General features: G+C 43.4%; 1 protein-coding gene across 8 annotated transcripts in view; it reads right to left on the minus strand.

Moving 5' to 3' along the window:
- Window positions 1–17,293, minus strand: part of TSPAN18 (tetraspanin 18) — a 168,222-nt gene that overhangs the window by 41,094 nt on the left and 109,835 nt on the right. For 2 of the 8 annotated variants that reach the window (XM_081166601.1, XM_081166597.1), the window contains one exon: window positions 6,654–6,733. The exons of the other annotated variants lie outside the window; for them this stretch is intronic. The gene's annotated coding sequence lies outside the window, so the exon portion shown is untranslated. The remainder of the gene's footprint in view (window positions 1–6,653; window positions 6,734–17,293) is intronic. 8 annotated transcript variants of the gene reach the window in all.

The raw sequence follows: 17,293 nt of genomic DNA on the forward strand, positions 1-17,293 counted from the left end.
AATGTGTCTTTCTGATGTAAAGTCTTATCAAAAGCCTTGTCCTTGCTAAGCAAGGACGTAGGCAAAGTTTCATTTAATCTCTTTCAGAGATGAAGTTGCTAAACAGGGTGAATCAAAGATCAGGGTGATGCTTCTTTTTTACATTCCAAACAGCTGCCTCCTGTTCCCAGCTTGTTTCCAGTGCCTGCACTGATGGTTTCCTGCTCTCACACAAATTATCTTTTACAAATAATTTAAAATCTTAGCCTCTAGAGCAGTGGTGTGCATACAGCTCTCCACTTCCTTGCCACCAAGTAGGCCAGGTTGTGACTGTCTTTCAGAAAAAGAATCTCCCCACCCCAATGTAATTTAGAAGGCAGATTTGTTTTGGAGGAGGAGAGGAAGAGCTGGGGTGATTTGGGAAATTATACTTTGTGGGCAAGGACAGTTTCCCCTGAACCTGCAGCGTACTATGTCCCTGAATGGTTCTAGGTGTTTTCAGAGGTTTTCCAATCCATCCAAAGCTTCTTTCAATGGAATGGACAGGGTTGTGATTTTTGGGAATTCTCCCTGCTCCAGGCATTGCTTCCTATGCTGTTCTGAAGGGTAAAATAAGAAGAATCTGCTAGATTAGGCCAATGGTCTGTGTAGTCCACCCTCCGATTCTCACAGTGGCCAAACAAACATATGTCTGTGGGAAGCCTGCAAGGAGAACATGAGTGCAACGGCCTTCTGCCCATGTGCAATTCCCAGCAACTGTTATTAAGAAGCGCACTGAGCCAATTGATACAACTCAGAGCTCTGAGAAGGTTGCCAGTTCTACACGTTATGTAGCTTTTTAATTGTAGTTTTTGTACACCTATAAAGTAATTGAGCAGGACTTTTGTAGTGACTACACTACAAAATTGCTGTGACAAGACTATATTACTGTGTGTAAATTCAATTAGATTCCAAAGTGAACTGTGTAACTGCAGTTGGTCCCCAAAGAACACTGGGGAAGGGACTGCATAAGGTCAGGGATCTATATACTAAATTACAGTCAATCCAACTTCTCTTTAGTTGCATTAAAATGCTAATGCTCCTGCAACAGAGGGCCCATTTGCCAGGAACAACTTATTTGGCTTGTAATGTAGAAGCCAAGGGAACTTATTGCAATGGGTGATTACGTTTAACTGCTCAGCATAGCTTTCTTTGCAAGGTCCCTAGGAGCACATTGAAACCTTAAAATACTAGCCCCACCAGCTCCTTGTTAATATTAAACAACCCACCAGCTTTGCACATGGTTCTAAGCAAAATTAGCTCTCTCCAGTTCTTCCCTCCTGGATGTGACCAGCATATTTAAACTTCATAAGGTTCTTGTTTTTCTTCTTTCATTAGAAAAGGCAGAGTCCCAAAGGGAAGATTGCAGAAATCAAGGGCTTTTTGGTAGCTTTTTACACCCCTCCCCCAGCCCTCACACTGCCCTCCCAAAGCCAGGTAAGTAAGGCATTGGGCTTTGAGAAGGAGGTGTGAGGGCCCTGACAAGGTCCTAGAGTCCTCTCACCTTTCCCAAAGCCTAGTTAGCAGGTTTCATGTTAAAGTACTCTTGCTGAACACTTGGTATGAAAAGTCCAACTAAGTCCTACTCAGACACATTGAAACTATGTTGGGCATGTTAATTAATTTCAACCGGTCACCTCTGAGTAGGACTAATGTTGGATGCAACTTCTGATGTCTCTTCAAAGCAGGCAACAGTCTTCCCCAACTTTCAACTGGTCAGTTACTGCAGTAACCTTGCATTCCACAAAGCACTTGTTTCAATATTTTAATGAGCTATCTGATATGTTACAGCAGTGTTTCCCAACCTTTTTTGGGCAAAGGCACACTTGTTTGATGAAAAAAATCTCGAGGCACACCACCATTACAGCCCCGTGACGTCAGCGCGCAGCGTCACGCCGGGAGGGACGCACGAAAGTGTAAGTTTCAATTTTTCCCCTCCACCTTGCCGGGGAACCTCCAAGCTTTGGGGGTGGGGGGGAGGAGGCAGCAAAGCGAGGCAGGAAGGAGAGCGCAGCTTGGCTGGGTGAGCTTTGGCAGGGGCAGGGAATGAGAGCCGCGAGGTGGGCGCTGCGGACGGAGGCGCTGCCTGCCGAGCTCGCAGGCAGCCAGGCAGGCAGACGGCGAGAGCCCCGCGCTGGGCGGCCTCTCCTCGCCGCCGCCGCCCCGCCTCTCGCCGCCCGACTCGCCCGCCTCCCTCCAGGCAACATCTCGCGGCACACCAGGCAACATCTCGCGGCACACTAGTGTGCCGCGGAACAGTGGTTGGGAAACACTGTGTTACAGAACATACGGACTCTGAAGGAGAGAAGAAATTGTTTTAAAGTGAAAAAACAAGCTACAGAGCCACAAATTTATCTGCCTGAAATGCCCATTATTTATTTGTTTGTATGTTTAATTTATGAATCGCTTCCTATGAAACCTCTCAAAGTGATTTCACTAGACAATAACAAACCATATACAAAAGAGCTTCATATATAAAAAGGTTATATATGAAAACAATTGCATCTATGCAAACAATTCCAATTAAATTATAATGGGTTACCCATTACAACGCACCCTTAAAAAACACCCAAGTCTTCCATTTAGCTTTCATGCTCTTATTCAGAACATTACCATCATGCTATCGCTTATAAAACATGGAACACAAAAAGGCATTAGCTGTTCCTCATATGGTTTATGAGATGGAATACCAGAGTCCGGAGACAAACATTGGGACAGCAATGGCCTTCATGTCCCAGTCCCACTTCTAGACTTCCCAAAACATCTAGAGGCCCACTACTGGAAGCAAGTCACTGGGCTTGGAACACTGGACTGATGTGGCAGGGTCTTCTTATGTTTATATAAACTGATATAGCATTAGAGTTCAACATCTTTGTCATTTTATAAAAAACAACAACCCAAAACCTCTGGGGAAACGGGGGACACTATTATCCTCCCCACAACCAGAAAAAATACAAGGCTTCACTGTGTCTCTACAGTTAGCATGAGACTATTAGCGTTTATACAACTAGAACAAATCAATACAAAGTTATCCTCATATGTTTAGCTGCCTTGGCAACAACATCAGCACTCCACAGGGAAATTTTGTACGCTAACTAGTAACTGATGAGTTCTGCTCTTAATATGCTGAACATTCCTTGGAGTCATTTGTGAGGCTGTGAGTTGGAATTGCAAAAAGCAGTTTTTGCAACCCAGAAGAATTGCCAAACAAAATGTGGGAAAGCCAAAGACTCTCAAAAGTTTTTTCCCCCCTTCCGTCTTTGGAATGTGCTCCGATTGTCCCTCTCCAATAGGAAGATGTTAATTTCTTTATGTATAGAATTATTATTAATAGCAGCTCAGTTTTCCAAACTCAAATTAATTCCAAAGATGAAAAGTGATACTCTTGCCAAGCTAACCAAACATTCTTGGCTTTGATTTTGTTGTCACTCAGAGGCCAGGGATCTGTTATGTATCTATATGGAAGACACTTTATGCTGACTAGAAATATCACATTACCATACAGCTTCAAACAGTTCCTAATGTATTCCTGGAAATGCCAGAATGCTATTTCATTAATGAGAATCAGGGCCTGAATCCTAATTCTGAATTTTTGGAGGCCTGAAGTCAAAACTGATAATTAAAGATTACTCTAAAAACCCATGTATTGCTTATTGGAAAGTACTTCATAACAGCATTCCCCAGTTCATTTTCTGATGTCAGGATTTTTTCAAGTTAACCTTTCCAACGAAGTTTTTCCATTAACATCAACATAGCTGCAGAAGACGGGGGTGGGGGTGGGGGGTGGGGGGGATTTCTTGGACCCAGCCAATTCTTATAATAATAATAATAAATATAATGAAAGAGGAAATGCAAGATTCTAACTGCACAAAGACTTTTTGGCGTGGAGTAGGACACAACCTGGGCCACCAACAAAAGCACTGAATGCATTGCATATAAAAATCAATAAATGTTTTCTGAAACTGGCATCACTATGGTGGATGCCAAGTAAATTAGTAATGATGGGACACTTAAAAATTAAGCGGATTTATATGCATTTGCAATTATTATCCAAAAAGCAGTAGAGATTGCCAAGAGAGATGGAGACAGTACTTTAGTATTGGGTTGGTTAATGGGTGAGCTAATACACTTTTAAGTCTGAAAACAAAACAAAAATAATATTCTCCGTGCATCAAGTATTTATAAAAGGATTCTCTGTCTTTTCATTCTAGGCAGCTAATGAAGAAGGGGACTAGAATGGCCAGGACTGTGTGTTAAGGCCTGGAGCTTATCCCAAATAATTTCAGTAGCTATAACACATCATCTTAACATAATAATTTTCTATTATTTATTAAATTTATATACCACCCTTCATTCAAAGATCATATGGCAGTTTACAACATAAAAATACAAAATGCATAACATAACAGCAAGAAAACAGTAACACCCCCCGACACATTTAAAAGGCCATAGATCGTTTAACAGCCAATGACCTAGGCTGAAGATTTTATTGATAGTTCCAAGCATTGCTGATTCTTTTGTCCCTTTCCTAATAAACTTCCTTTTCTTGGTTAAGGCCTGAAGTTTTTCCTCTGCCTTTCCTTCCTTCAAAAGTTATTGTGGCACTCAAATACTGAGACCATGGATGAGGAACCTGTGACTCTCCAGATGTTGTTAGACTCCAATTCCCATCAACCCCAGCCAGCATGGAAAATGGTTAGGGATTATAGGAGCTGTAGTGCAGCAACAACTGGAGGACTACAGCTTCTGCTGATTTAGACCACTGGTTCTAAATGATACACACTAGCTCCTGTTAATTTGGCTGAGGTACTAGTTTTCTAAACCAGCTCTTCTGGACTGATAGTAGTCCACCCTCCAGTGAGAACAGAGCTGGGGACAGCAGAGGGAAGTGGCTCCCATAATACCAGAATAAATTCTCCAACATCAGTTGTTCCTAAAGGAGCTGCAATTGGGATGCGGAATCGGGTTCGGACACAAATGTACCTGAGTAGGCATGTTAACACCCTCTCAGAGGCAAGGTTAACTGAAATGCAACACAGCAACTATGAGGAGGATAACAAGACTGGCACAGACAGAATTTCAGTTGTAATAAATATTATTAGTTGTAATATTGCAAATTTACAGTGTTACTGCAATGGTTATTTAGAAACAGTCCCACCACTAACTGCACAGTAATAAAAACAGTATAACAACTATGTATTTATTTTAGCATCTAATGGATGCTAAAATCAGCGTCCAGCATGTATACATATTGCAGCTTACAGACAGAAGGTAAGAAAGTTATCATCAAAGGAATAAAACGGGGTGGCTCATTAAGCTGATTTTGCAACTGCCTTGACTGCATTTATGAAGTGGAGTGTGCAATCTAAAATTAGATGAGAGAGTATATAGCACTGGGGAAAGAAGGAATAGATACAGTTTGTGCTTCAAGGCTGATATCCTGCACTTAATTATACAGACATAAGTCCCAAGGAACTGAAGAGAACTTAATGCATACATGTCTACGGAGCTTACGTTTGGAAATGATTCAAAGTACACACTCAAATAAATTACTCATTGCCAAATGCCTGAGAAAGGATTCATAACAAGATGGTTTTTATTTTTACTATGAATATAAAAAGGGTGATAGATTTACAAATAACCCTTTGAATCATGAGGGACTGGTCACAAACAATACAGAAAGTGATCAATAGTATCTGAACAAAATGAGAGACACAATTATGGTTGTTTACATCCAAGCATGGCAGAATCAATGTCAATGTAAACAGGCCTCTTAACCTTCTCCACAATGAAAAGGAGGTGACTGAGGTCTTAAAAAGTCAACTGAAATTGATTCTAGTCAGCTGGTATGAATTAGAAGGGTATAACTTCCAGCAGCAGGATTTACTGCAGATATTCCCAGCTCTAGCCAATGTGGGAAATACCCTGATAACCAGGACTGAAGTTCAGAGCTATTTTAGAAATTTTCAGTAAAAAAGAAAATGGAAGTTACTAGACAAGTCCCGTTTATCTAGATGTCATCACTGTGTAGGAGTTCTTGCATACTCCCATTACCCCAAATTGATTTCTGAAAGGAATTTTTTTCCAGCTACCTATTTAGATAATGGGGGGGGGGCAAACTCAGCATATATGCCCTTTGTGCATCTCCACCCCCATCATTTAGCCCGGACACTGAGGTCCTCCTCCGAGGGTCTTCTGGCGGCATAGCTGTCAACGTTTCCTTTTTTAAAAGGGAAATTCCCTTATTCTGATAGGATTCCTCACAAGAAAAGGGAAAAGTTGACAGCTCACTGTGAGAAGCAGGGTTACAGGGAACCAGGCAGAAGGCCTTCTTGGTAGTGGCACCCACCCTGTGGAACGCCCTCCCATCAAGGAAATAAACAACTATCTGACTTTTAAAAGACATCTGAAGGCAGCCCTGTTTAGGGAAGTTTTTAATGTTTGATGTTTTATCGTGTTTTTAAAATTCTGTTGGGAGCCACCCAGAGTGGCTGGGGAAACCCAGCCAGATGGGTGGGGTATAAATAATAAATTATTATTATTAGTCTTAATCAATCTAATTTGATGCTTTTAGAACATGCCATTTTCTGCATGCACACATCCTGCTTTTCCTAATTTTGAATCTCAGTTTTTACCTTGTTCCAGGTACTTCCACATCAACTGCAGCAGTAAAATAAGTACGAATGTTCTTTAAAAGTAATTTTTTTTAATGGTCCTGAAATTAAAAGAGAGAGAGCTTATTTTGGAACGTATCCTAGTTTCTTCTGTTATTTTCACAGACACCTAATGATCAGTCTAACAGCGTCTCTCACTGAAGTTGTAATAAGCTTACAAATGAAGTTGTTCAGTGCATATTAAAAGGCAAGGGATGTTCCTATTGATTATAGTATCTGCGGGAAAATCTGTGATCATTGTTTTGTTGCTTGCACAATGGCAATTCGGATGTGCTGCTGGGAGCCCATTCAGCTGACAGGGGCTGTGGATTTTGGAGGCATCTTAGAATACCATGGTAACAAATTCATCTCCACTTTTTGGAGCACAAAATCAATGGGGATTCTTGTTACCATCAAGCCCAGTTCAGCATAGTTCTGTGCTTCTAGGAATTAGGCAATGAAAAAGGTCTAATTAAGTTGTTCCCACAAGAGCCTTGACCACATTTATGAAGTGGAATGACAAAGCTCTAGACTAGACCTCCATAAATCCAGTGGTGAATGTCAAAATGAACATAGGGCTCCCTTTGTTACTATCCCTCTGCAAAGCTTAGTCCTCAGGGCTCAAAGAGCCATCTGCTCTATTTGGTCTTCGTAATGTATTTTCAGCAAAAGAGTGGCACTACTTAAAGAGAACAAACTGTATATACCTTCAAATGCTCAGACATTGTTTTTCTAGGATTCTGTTTCACACTTTCAAGATTTCTGGAGGCCTTGTAAGGAGATCACTGCTATAACCCAACTTGCTAGGTGTATCTCTTTTTTTAAAAATGAGTGGTGATAGTTTCAACTCTCGTGAAGAGGATTCTCAGCCCATTTATTAGAACAGTATTTTTCTTTTCCACAAAATCCCCCCCCCCAAAAAAAATAATTCCATCATGGAACTCCACAGAAATAGCCAAAACCCTGAAACAGTCACCATAAGATATAAAAGCCATTAAAAATAACAAAAGTAAGGAAATTATTTAGCACTTAGAGACTGCTTATCTACATTTTCTGACTCTCCAAGGCAGATCTGAGGTTCTGGGAGCAGTACAGTTAACTCTGAAATCAGCTCTGTTTCACGTCACACAAAGCCGAAATTGCTCTTTTAAAAATCCACATCAGTTTTCAGTTCAGGCTTTGTCTGAAGCAGATGCCCACGTCTTACATATTGGAGCCAAATAAATGAGTAAATAAGAATAGTTCTCATTGGTTTTCACTAAATGTAACAATTAAGATCTGAATTAGAAGGGAAATCTGCATTGCTGATTAACTTCTGAAGACAGTCCTGCTTTCATAATCTGAAATATATAAATATATATTGAGAGAGGGAGAAGGAGAGGGAGAGAGAATTCTTATTCATAAGAAAAAAAAATAGGGAAAAAATGCTTTTTTTGGTTAGGCTAAGTGGCAGGTCCATAGTTCTTGAAGAGAACAACTGCAAACTCCATTTTTTAAAAGAACGACGATGCCACGATCTTTTAAAAATGTCAATATATATTTAACCCTGAGTACTTTTAGAGCCCTTGTGCATCTACTGACTTCTTAGAAATTTTAATATTGCTTGCTGATGGAAGAGTGCTGGCATTGGTCTGGGTTTCTTTTCATTTCTGAATGTGTTTTATGGATTTTCATAAAGTCATACAAAATGGACAACAAAGACATGTAAATGAACACATAACCCTCTCCCCTGGCATTAGTTTCCCTCTGCTCCACACTGTCACATGACTGCCATGTAACTTATGTGATGAAATACAATAGGTCAGTGTCATCTTGCATCCACGAGACAATACTCACTCTAGAATCATTGGCAGAAGCCAGCTTCCTTTAGACCTAAATTTTGTTGATGGAGCAGTTCACTATTGAAAAATCTCTGGCAAGACTGGGGGACAATTAGTGTCTGCAAAAGGAAAACATTCTTTGCTCAGCAAGAATTAAAGTTCAATTGGCTGCTTGCATGTGCCTTTTGGCTTGGGACAAAAGTCTATCCTGATAGGATATTTCTTTATTTGAGCTTAAAAATGAACTCTTTAATTCGCCAATATGGTTAATTGTTTGAATGCACCTTAACTCTTCTTTACTCAGAGGGGCGCAGTCAGCCCTGCAAAACGAAGAAAGAACAATCTGTTTCCCTGCCATCATCTTGTTTGATTCCGTTCCTGTAAGGATAGTGATCCAATCCTTACAAGTCTTCCCACAGAGACATGTTCCTTTAGAATAGTTCTGGTGTGGGTCTGTGTCTGTGTACACATCACCATTTACTCTGGCTCCACTGCAGCTGTTTGAAGTTGAGTGCACAGGACATTCACCAGAATACATATGTATCCTGTATCCTGTGTGATGAGTTCCCCCTCTAACTGGCTTCCATCTGATGTGCAAACGTAAGCTGCAGTTATGCATACAGTTCAGACAGCCGTTGCACCTGCGCAGATAACAGCTTCCATGAATAGGCAAGAGGATATTTTTGCATGTACAGGAAAACAAAGCAGGTACTGCACATCAGACAAAGACACCAAAGCCCCCTCTCTAGTGTGTACAGCAAGTGAAAGTGGGGGGGGGACAACCTCACTTTGCTTGTCGAGACCCCGCAACCACCCCCTCATTGGAAATAACTCACACAAAGACACAGATATTAGGTTTATGTTATTGGGCAAATTTTGGTCACAACTTTATTGAATTACAGAATGTGAGCGGTATTGGCTTAGGCATTGATTGGACCTGACTAGATCTGACTCCTGTTCATTGTGCAGGAAGTCCAGTAAGGGTAAGCCACTGGTTGGGGGAGCCCTGTCGATGCGAACCAACTCAAGCTCCCCCTGGTGTTCCTGTCGGGGTCGTGTCAAGGCCCTAGCCCCCAGCCGGGCTTCAGGCTAGATCAACACCCCCGGATTCCTTTAACAGAATACCCTTAAGCATGGAGGGGCAGGCGATGGCCACACCTCACCTCCCCCACACAAGGTCAAACAATGCCTAACCACAACCCTAACAAAGTTGTGACAATTGCTGCGAGGTAGGCGAAAACCAAGTGGCCAGTGCCAATTTGCCAAGTGGAAAAATTCTTACCAGGCCCCTCAGACAACCAAGGTGACCAACCTTGTCCTCTGGCTCGCTCCTCAGTTTAAAAGGCCCCGGCCATGCCCCCCCCCCCAGCCAGTGGCTCTGACGTGGCCAGGATCCCCCAGGCAATGGGGGACAAAGTCCCCCACCCCCGGTGGGAGTGGGTGGCCACGCGGTCCACCGCAACTCCTCCCACTGGGAAGTGGAGCAGATTTGTTCTAAGCCACGAATGTGCACATGGCCTATTACAGCAGTGTCAGAACAATCATTGCATTTAGTTGAAAAAGTTATCTGTTATGTACTCTTTCTTGACAGAATCTTGTTTGAACTTGCAACATATAAGCATGCAGAGTTGTTTGTAAAAACAGATTTCTCGTCTCTTCTCACTGAAGCCCCTGAACCTCCCCAAAAACCTCCTTCAGGCTTTACCCCTCTTCAGTGGGGGCTAGAGTGGGGAGGGACTGTCTGAAGTTGGGCAGAGGAATCTTTCTCCACTTGGAGCTCAGCTGGTACAAGATCTCTCTGCCGAGAGAGATCTTGGTTCATCTCCCCTCTCCCACTGCAACTCCATATGACAAAACCTGACTGTTCAGAGAAGATTACCCTCTGGAAAAATTGGAGGAATATTGGAGCTGTACAGGAAAAGGGGAGAGAAATAACTATTCTCCAGTTCTGAAGCTTTTGGAATGCCCATCAGACCAGTTGTCATTTGTTTAATCTAGTATCATTTATTGACTCTACACCTGTTTAAGTCAAGGAAGAATTTCTTCTTCATTTTTTTTAATATGATATTTATTGAAAATTTTTGAAATTACAAAGAAAAAACAGAGCAGAAAAAGAAAATAGAAAAAACAAAGAAAAAACAAACCACCTCAAACAATACAAATTCAAAAAACAAAAATACACCGCAAACAAACAAAAATTAAATCCATCATTCTCAAATCCTCAACTCTCATTACCTTCTTTCTTTGACCTCCTCCTCCCTTTTTTTGTATCCTGGTTAATAATTGTACAGCAAATCCTTTCCATATTTCATAGTATTCTGTCGTTACGTTACCTTAATCTATTTTCATCTTATCTTATAGAGAACCTTAAAAACTTAAAACTTAAATCTTATTTTTACCGACTTCTCACAACCATAATATTCTTACCTATTCTTTAAACATTTTTACTAGAGCCAAATAATTTCGTTCCAACATTTTTCTAACATTCATCAATTTTATAAAACAATCCTGATAATAAAAAGAGAAATAAAAACAATCCAATCTTCATCCAGCGTCCCTTCCTCCTGGTCCCGGGTTTTGTCAGTCCTTTTTATCCCATCGATCTAGGGCATTAACCTGGCAACCTTATATCTGAGGCCCTTAAATCTCTTCCATGTCCCTTCTGCAGCTCTTCTTCATATTCTCCTTTCACTCGTGGGAACTCCAGCTTGGTGATGTTTTTGACCCTTTTCAACAAATCAGCCCCTTTTCCATAGTCCAAACTCAACTCCATGTGGTATTTAAGAAGATGTTTCAGAATCCCTCCAAAATTGAGAGCCCCCACAGCTCCAAACATCTCATGGCCCATTGCCAGACTCGGAAAGTCCAAACATCCTTGCATAGGGGGGTCTATCCAACCCCCCCTTCATTTCCAGACCAGTCCAAACGTTATCTTTCCAAATCTGGCTTTTTACAAGTTCATTTGTCAAATCCAAAAGCTCTTGTTCCTGCAAGGCCGCAGCTCCCTCCATCTCTGGCGCCCAAGATTCAGCAACATCTTCTTCTCTCATTTGCTCTGTCAGGACACACTCCTGATCTAATTCCTGGGTGGGCTCCACATAGTTTCCCACTGCCTGTTCAAAAATTCTGGCTGCACTAGTCATCAAATCCATCTTCTCACTTAACTGTTCCTAGGGCACTTGTTTTACAGAGAAAACACAACAGAGCCTCTGAATACATTGTCCTACAAGGTCATAAATCCATTCCCACGATTGTAATCTGAGACAGCTGCAAGCTGCCTGGAATTACTTACAGTTTCACAGTCTCCCTCTAGGGCAGGGGTCTGCAACCTTTAAGACAAAAAGAGCCACTTGGACCCGTTTCCGAAGGGGAAAAAAAAACTGGGAGCCGCAAAACAAGCCAAATGTAAATAACCACACATTCTTCCCCTTCCCCCATTCTCTCTCTTTTCCCTGAGTCTATTTCAGATAGCAAAGAGGGGTATGGTACCTCTCATATCCATTTTTTGCAAATCACCATGTGCATAGAGGGCATTATACAAATTAATACATAGAAAAGTGTCTGTCCCTCCCTGCAGTTCAACTCCCTCTCTTTTTACTAACAGTACATATCCATTCCTTCTGCTGGTGCAACTTTCTCATCATTTCTACATAGCAGCATTTATAAACCAGTGCCAGAGAAACTGGGTGAAAGGAAGGTGAGAGGGAAGAGATATGAATATTTATATGTGTATATGTATACATACATACACCTGCACAATTACAGGTTTGAAGCCAACTTAAAATAAGCAAAGGAATCTGTAGTGCTTTCCATGGGATCTGGGGACATGCCAGCTAATACTCTTCCCTTCTTCATTTGCTTGTCTCTGCAGCAAATCTTGAGGGGGAAGGGAGAAGGGCAGGAATTGCATAGGCACAAGAGAACGGGGGAAATCCCGCATGCAGGATTTTGGTGCTACCTCTGGACCCCCTCCTCGTCACTGATGTTATTCACCCCTTCCTCCCTGACAGGGAGGGCGGGCCCATTTTGTGGTTCACCTCAGGTGCTATCCCTCAACTCGGCAGCCACTCAGAAGCAAGGCACGGAAAAGGATCCCGAAGCACCACCGCCACCTCTCTCTCTCTCTTTCTCTCTCTCTCTCTCTCACACACACACACACACACATACCGCCCCGCCATCTCGAGCGCGCTCTCTCTCTCCCCCTCGCCTCAGGTGCCTCGCACGCGGGGCTGAGGAGAGCGTGGCCTGGGTGGGCGGGGGAAGCTATGAGCTGTGAAGCCGCCTGGCAGAACTTCCCTCCAGCGGCAGAAGCAGCAGCAGCAGCAGCAGCAGCCCTTCTCTGGCTGCCGCCGCCGCCTCCTCCTCCATCCCAGCAGCCGAAGCACCACCGCCCCCCCCCTCTCTCTCTCTCTCTCACACACACACACATACCGCCCCGCCATCTCGAGCGCGCGCTCTCTCTCCCCCTCGCCTCAGGTGCCTCGCGCGCGGGGCTGAGGAGAGCGTGGCCTGGGTGGGCGGGGGAAGCTATGAGCCGTGAAGCCTCCTGGCAGAACTTCCTTCCGGCGGCAGAAGCAGCAGCAGCAGCAGCAGCAGCAGCAGCAGCAGCAGCAGCAGCAGCCCTTCTCTGGCCGCCGCCGCCGCCTCCTCCTCCATCCCAGCAGCCGAAACACCACCGCCACCCCCCCTCTCTCTCTCTCTCTCACACACACACACATACCGCCCCGCCATCTCGAGCGCGCGCTCTCTCTCCCCCTCGCCTCAGGTGCCTCGCGCGCGGGGCTGAGGAGAGCGTGGCCTGGGTGGGCGGGGGAAGCTATGAGCCGTGAAGCCTCCTGGCAGAACTTCCCTCCGGCGGCAGAAGCAGCAGCAGCAGCAGCAGCCCTTCTCTGGCCGCCGCCGCCGCCTCCTCCTCCATCCCAGCAGCCGAAGCACCACCGCCACCCCCCCTCTCTCTCTCTCTCACACACACACACACACACATACATACCGCCCCGCCATCTCGAGCGCGCGCGCTCTGTCCCCCTCGCCTCAGGTGCCTTGCGCGCGGGGCTGAGGAGAGCGTGGCCTGGGTGGGCGGGGGAAGCTATGAGCCGTGAAGCCGCCTGGCAGAACTTCCCTCCGGCGGCAGAAGCAGCAGCAGCAGCAGCAGCAGCCCTTCTCTGGCCGCCGCCGCCGCCTCCTCCTCCATCCCAGCAGCCGCCGCCTCTCGAGCTCCGCTGCCGCCGCTGCCTTGCTTTGCCTGGCTCGGCTGCCCAGCTCCATCCCCCTCCTCTTTCTGGCGCTTCTGCTTTTCTGCTCAGGGTCCCCGAGGATCTGCGGAGCCGCGGCAAAGGTGTAAAAGAGCCGCATGCGGCTCTGGAGCCACGGGTTGCCGACCTCTGCTCTAGGGGGAGAACTTCTATTTGTTCTTGCAACAAAGTATCTTTTTTGAAATATTTTGTCAATATTTGTTCCTTTAAAGTGAGAAAGGAAACAATGGAATCACTATGTTTCTCTTCCTTTAACTATCTGTCAAAAACGTTTGTCTCTGGTCAATGAGCTTCAAAATGTCAGTCCTGACACCCCGCTCCAGGATCAGGACGGTGGAAAATTACTTTACTTTAAACTCACTTCTGCAGGTTTATACAGTCCAAATAAGATCCCCCTTCTTCTCCTGCTACCGAAGGGGGGTTCAACAATTTTAAATGATGAAAGCCAATTCTTTAGAAGCGATTTTCTGAGCTCTAGTTTACGTTGTCTTTGCTTTACTCTGTCTACAAAGAAACGGAAGGCTGACTTCCTGTTTAGACCTTCCCGTTTCAGTACCAAATTAAAATAAATTTTTAAGTCCAATTCCTTTCTTCTCGCAAGTCCTTATTTAAAGTCCGATTGTTCAAAGTTTAAGTACTCACGGGTGCTTATTTTAGAAGCCAAATTGTCCCAGGAAAAAGGCAGCGCTCTCCGGCAACACCTGTGCAGCTTTGCTCCACGGAAATAGCAGTTGACTCACAGCACCGCGCCACTTCCCCCTCTTCACTTCGGAGCCCGTTAGTGGGTTCCTTTGCGGGTTGGGGGGGCGATAAGGGTGCCCGCCGAGTCCCATGGTCACAGGCTTCATCCGCCTGTGATTTTTAGCTGGGTCCCCGCTTCGCCGTAGCGGAAAAGACCCGTTTCACGCAGAGCTAGTCCCTCCAGTTCAGAGGGAGTCCGCCATTGCTGATGGCGCCACCCCGGAAGTCCGGAAGAATTTCTTCTTCAATCACAACAAAGATATTGTTGCATTTCCCCTTCAAAAGGAAAAGGACTGAAAAGGAGGAAGAAGAAGAGGAGTGTAGTGTAATTTTGTGGGCAACTCTGTTCAAGTAGGAAACAACTTTACCAGGGCTCTCCTTTTTTACATCCAACCACATTGCTTTTGGAACTAAGCAGCAGTTGTGAACTTACCAAAAAACAAAAACAAAGCCTTCACTGTTTTTCGTTCATTGTAACTAGCCTCTGCACCTATCATCTTGAAATGCAGCAGGTTACTTGGAGACATCTCTATGATGGATATTATTTTCATACAAATGTTCCCCAAAACACAGTGTGGGTGGGAATAAGCAAATGCAATTTCCCATCCTCAAAAACTTTATAAAGAGTTATTTGTACACACACACACACACACACACACCGGTCTGAAATTTGCAAGGCTTTATTCCAAGTATGCACTGAAATTTCATCAAATTCTATTGAAGTGGTTATATATATATTTAAAATAACTGTGCATCTCTTTCATTCATTCCCCCATGTAAATCAATCCAGTGTTATACAACGCCTCAGATTTCTGAAGCAAGGTTCCGGTTTGGATTTTAAAAAAATGTGTCATGTCCAAAGTGCTTTGAGTCAAATTGGCCCACTACACAAACATACACATATGTATGCATGCCCTATATGTGTCATGTCATATAGCAACATCTTTATTACACATGTTGACGTCACCACAGCCTTAGAAACAGTGGTAACAAAAGGAGTTGCTAGTATAAATGGCAAAACATAAGAAATCACAGGAATGAAAGGCTGTGCACTGTGGATTTTTCACAACCATAGATTACTATAATTTTTCAAAATTCCTAATGTACACAATTTATAACCAATCACCCATTTTAGCTGAGCTGTATTGTAAAACTGGGGCACATGTCACCTGCAGGCTGCACTTTGACCATTTCAGCTTCTAAGTGCTTTTACTCACTGCAGCTGAACATGTGTAGGTGACAAAGTCAATTTTCCCTCTGTCAGTTTGATGAGCCCCAAGTGCACTGAAGAATGAAGAGATGCAATGTTTCTAAGGGGAGCATCGCAGCTGGCGAAAGTGGAGCGTGCTCTTCACTGATGCTTTGCTTAGTTACAAAAGCTTCGTCATGAGGATGTTTTTTTCCTATTTCTCCATCAACTCCAAGTTTGGGATCCCAAATGATAAAAACTCTCTTGACTTACTTGCTGATTCAGGCCATCCCTTTTGCTTCCTACTTTTAGCAGTGCAGTCATTAATTCTACGTTGCAACACTATATTCTGTGCACTGCATCAATTCATGTAGCCTCTTTGGGGAATTCAAACAGCAACATGAAAAGACCCTTCATGTTTTGTTCTGGGAGGAAACCATAATCTCTGCTTTAAAGCCCATATCACAATTTATAAGGTACGGCTGAGCCCACAAAGCTATGTTTCTTTAAAAATCTGATTACCGTACTTTGTTATTGATTATTTACTGACATTTTAAAAACACAGAGGCTGCAAATATTAATATGGCAGAGGTACCATATTAAGTTAGTAGACATGCTTTAGTCCCACTGAAATAAATGGGGCTTAAGTAAGTCTGGATCCAACCCTTTCAGTGCTATAGTTTATGGACATTCATTGCATCAACTAATACCTCAGTGAAGCCCATACCAACTCAACCACCATCATATTTAAAATACGGTTCGCTACTGAACTTACTATCTATGTTTGTTGGCTCCATGTCCAATTTAAAATGCTTGGCAATTGGGGTCTTAAATTGCCCAGAGGTCCACCCTGGTTCAGACACTGTTCTCAACAATGTTGAGAGTAGTTGGAGCAGGTAGTTCTACTACTCTTAGTAGTAGTTGGAGCAGGGCTAAATGTCTCTCTAAGCCAGGTCCCATCCAACACACTTTCCCTCATCAGGTGAGTAATGTTTGGAAAGAGCTATAGAAGCCATTACTGTGTTTTTAAAATGGTAGGTTGTATCTACTGCTAGTTCTACTCAGACTAGGTCCATTGAAATTAATAGATGTGACTAATGTAGGTCCATTGGATTCCATGGGTCTACACTAAGTAGAAGTTAGACAGCAATGAAACAATCTTCTTGTCACTCAGAGAAGCAAGATATGTAAGATCTTCACTTGTAAAGCACTTTTTAAAATTAAAAGTTAAACTCTTCAAAACGCTTTGCATGTTTTATTGGTACTTTAACCCGGAGAAATTCTCATAGCTTGAAGAATGAAAAGACTTAGGTTTATTAAATCAGACTGGCATAATTCTGAAGATTGATCACTTTGGAACCTAAGACAGTTTCCTGTTTGAAATATTTTAAAGCCTAGCTGTGGCGTTTCTCCCCCAGAGTAAGGACATTTGCCTGGGGCAAGGAAGGCTTAACCTCAGAGGAGCTGACAATATCTGCCCAAGAGGGCATTTCACATTCCCAGTACCATAACAAGAATACATACATTTAAAACTTACAGCTTACAATTTCTTTCTAAGTTGGAAACCAGAAGTGCTAGATTGAGAGATGATTCTCATGATTTTTATTTTTTTTAAAATGT

This window comes from Podarcis bocagei, assembly GCF_964188305.1.
Source record: "Podarcis bocagei genome assembly, chromosome: 1".
Taxonomy (NCBI): Eukaryota; Metazoa; Chordata; class Lepidosauria; order Squamata; family Lacertidae; genus Podarcis; species Podarcis bocagei.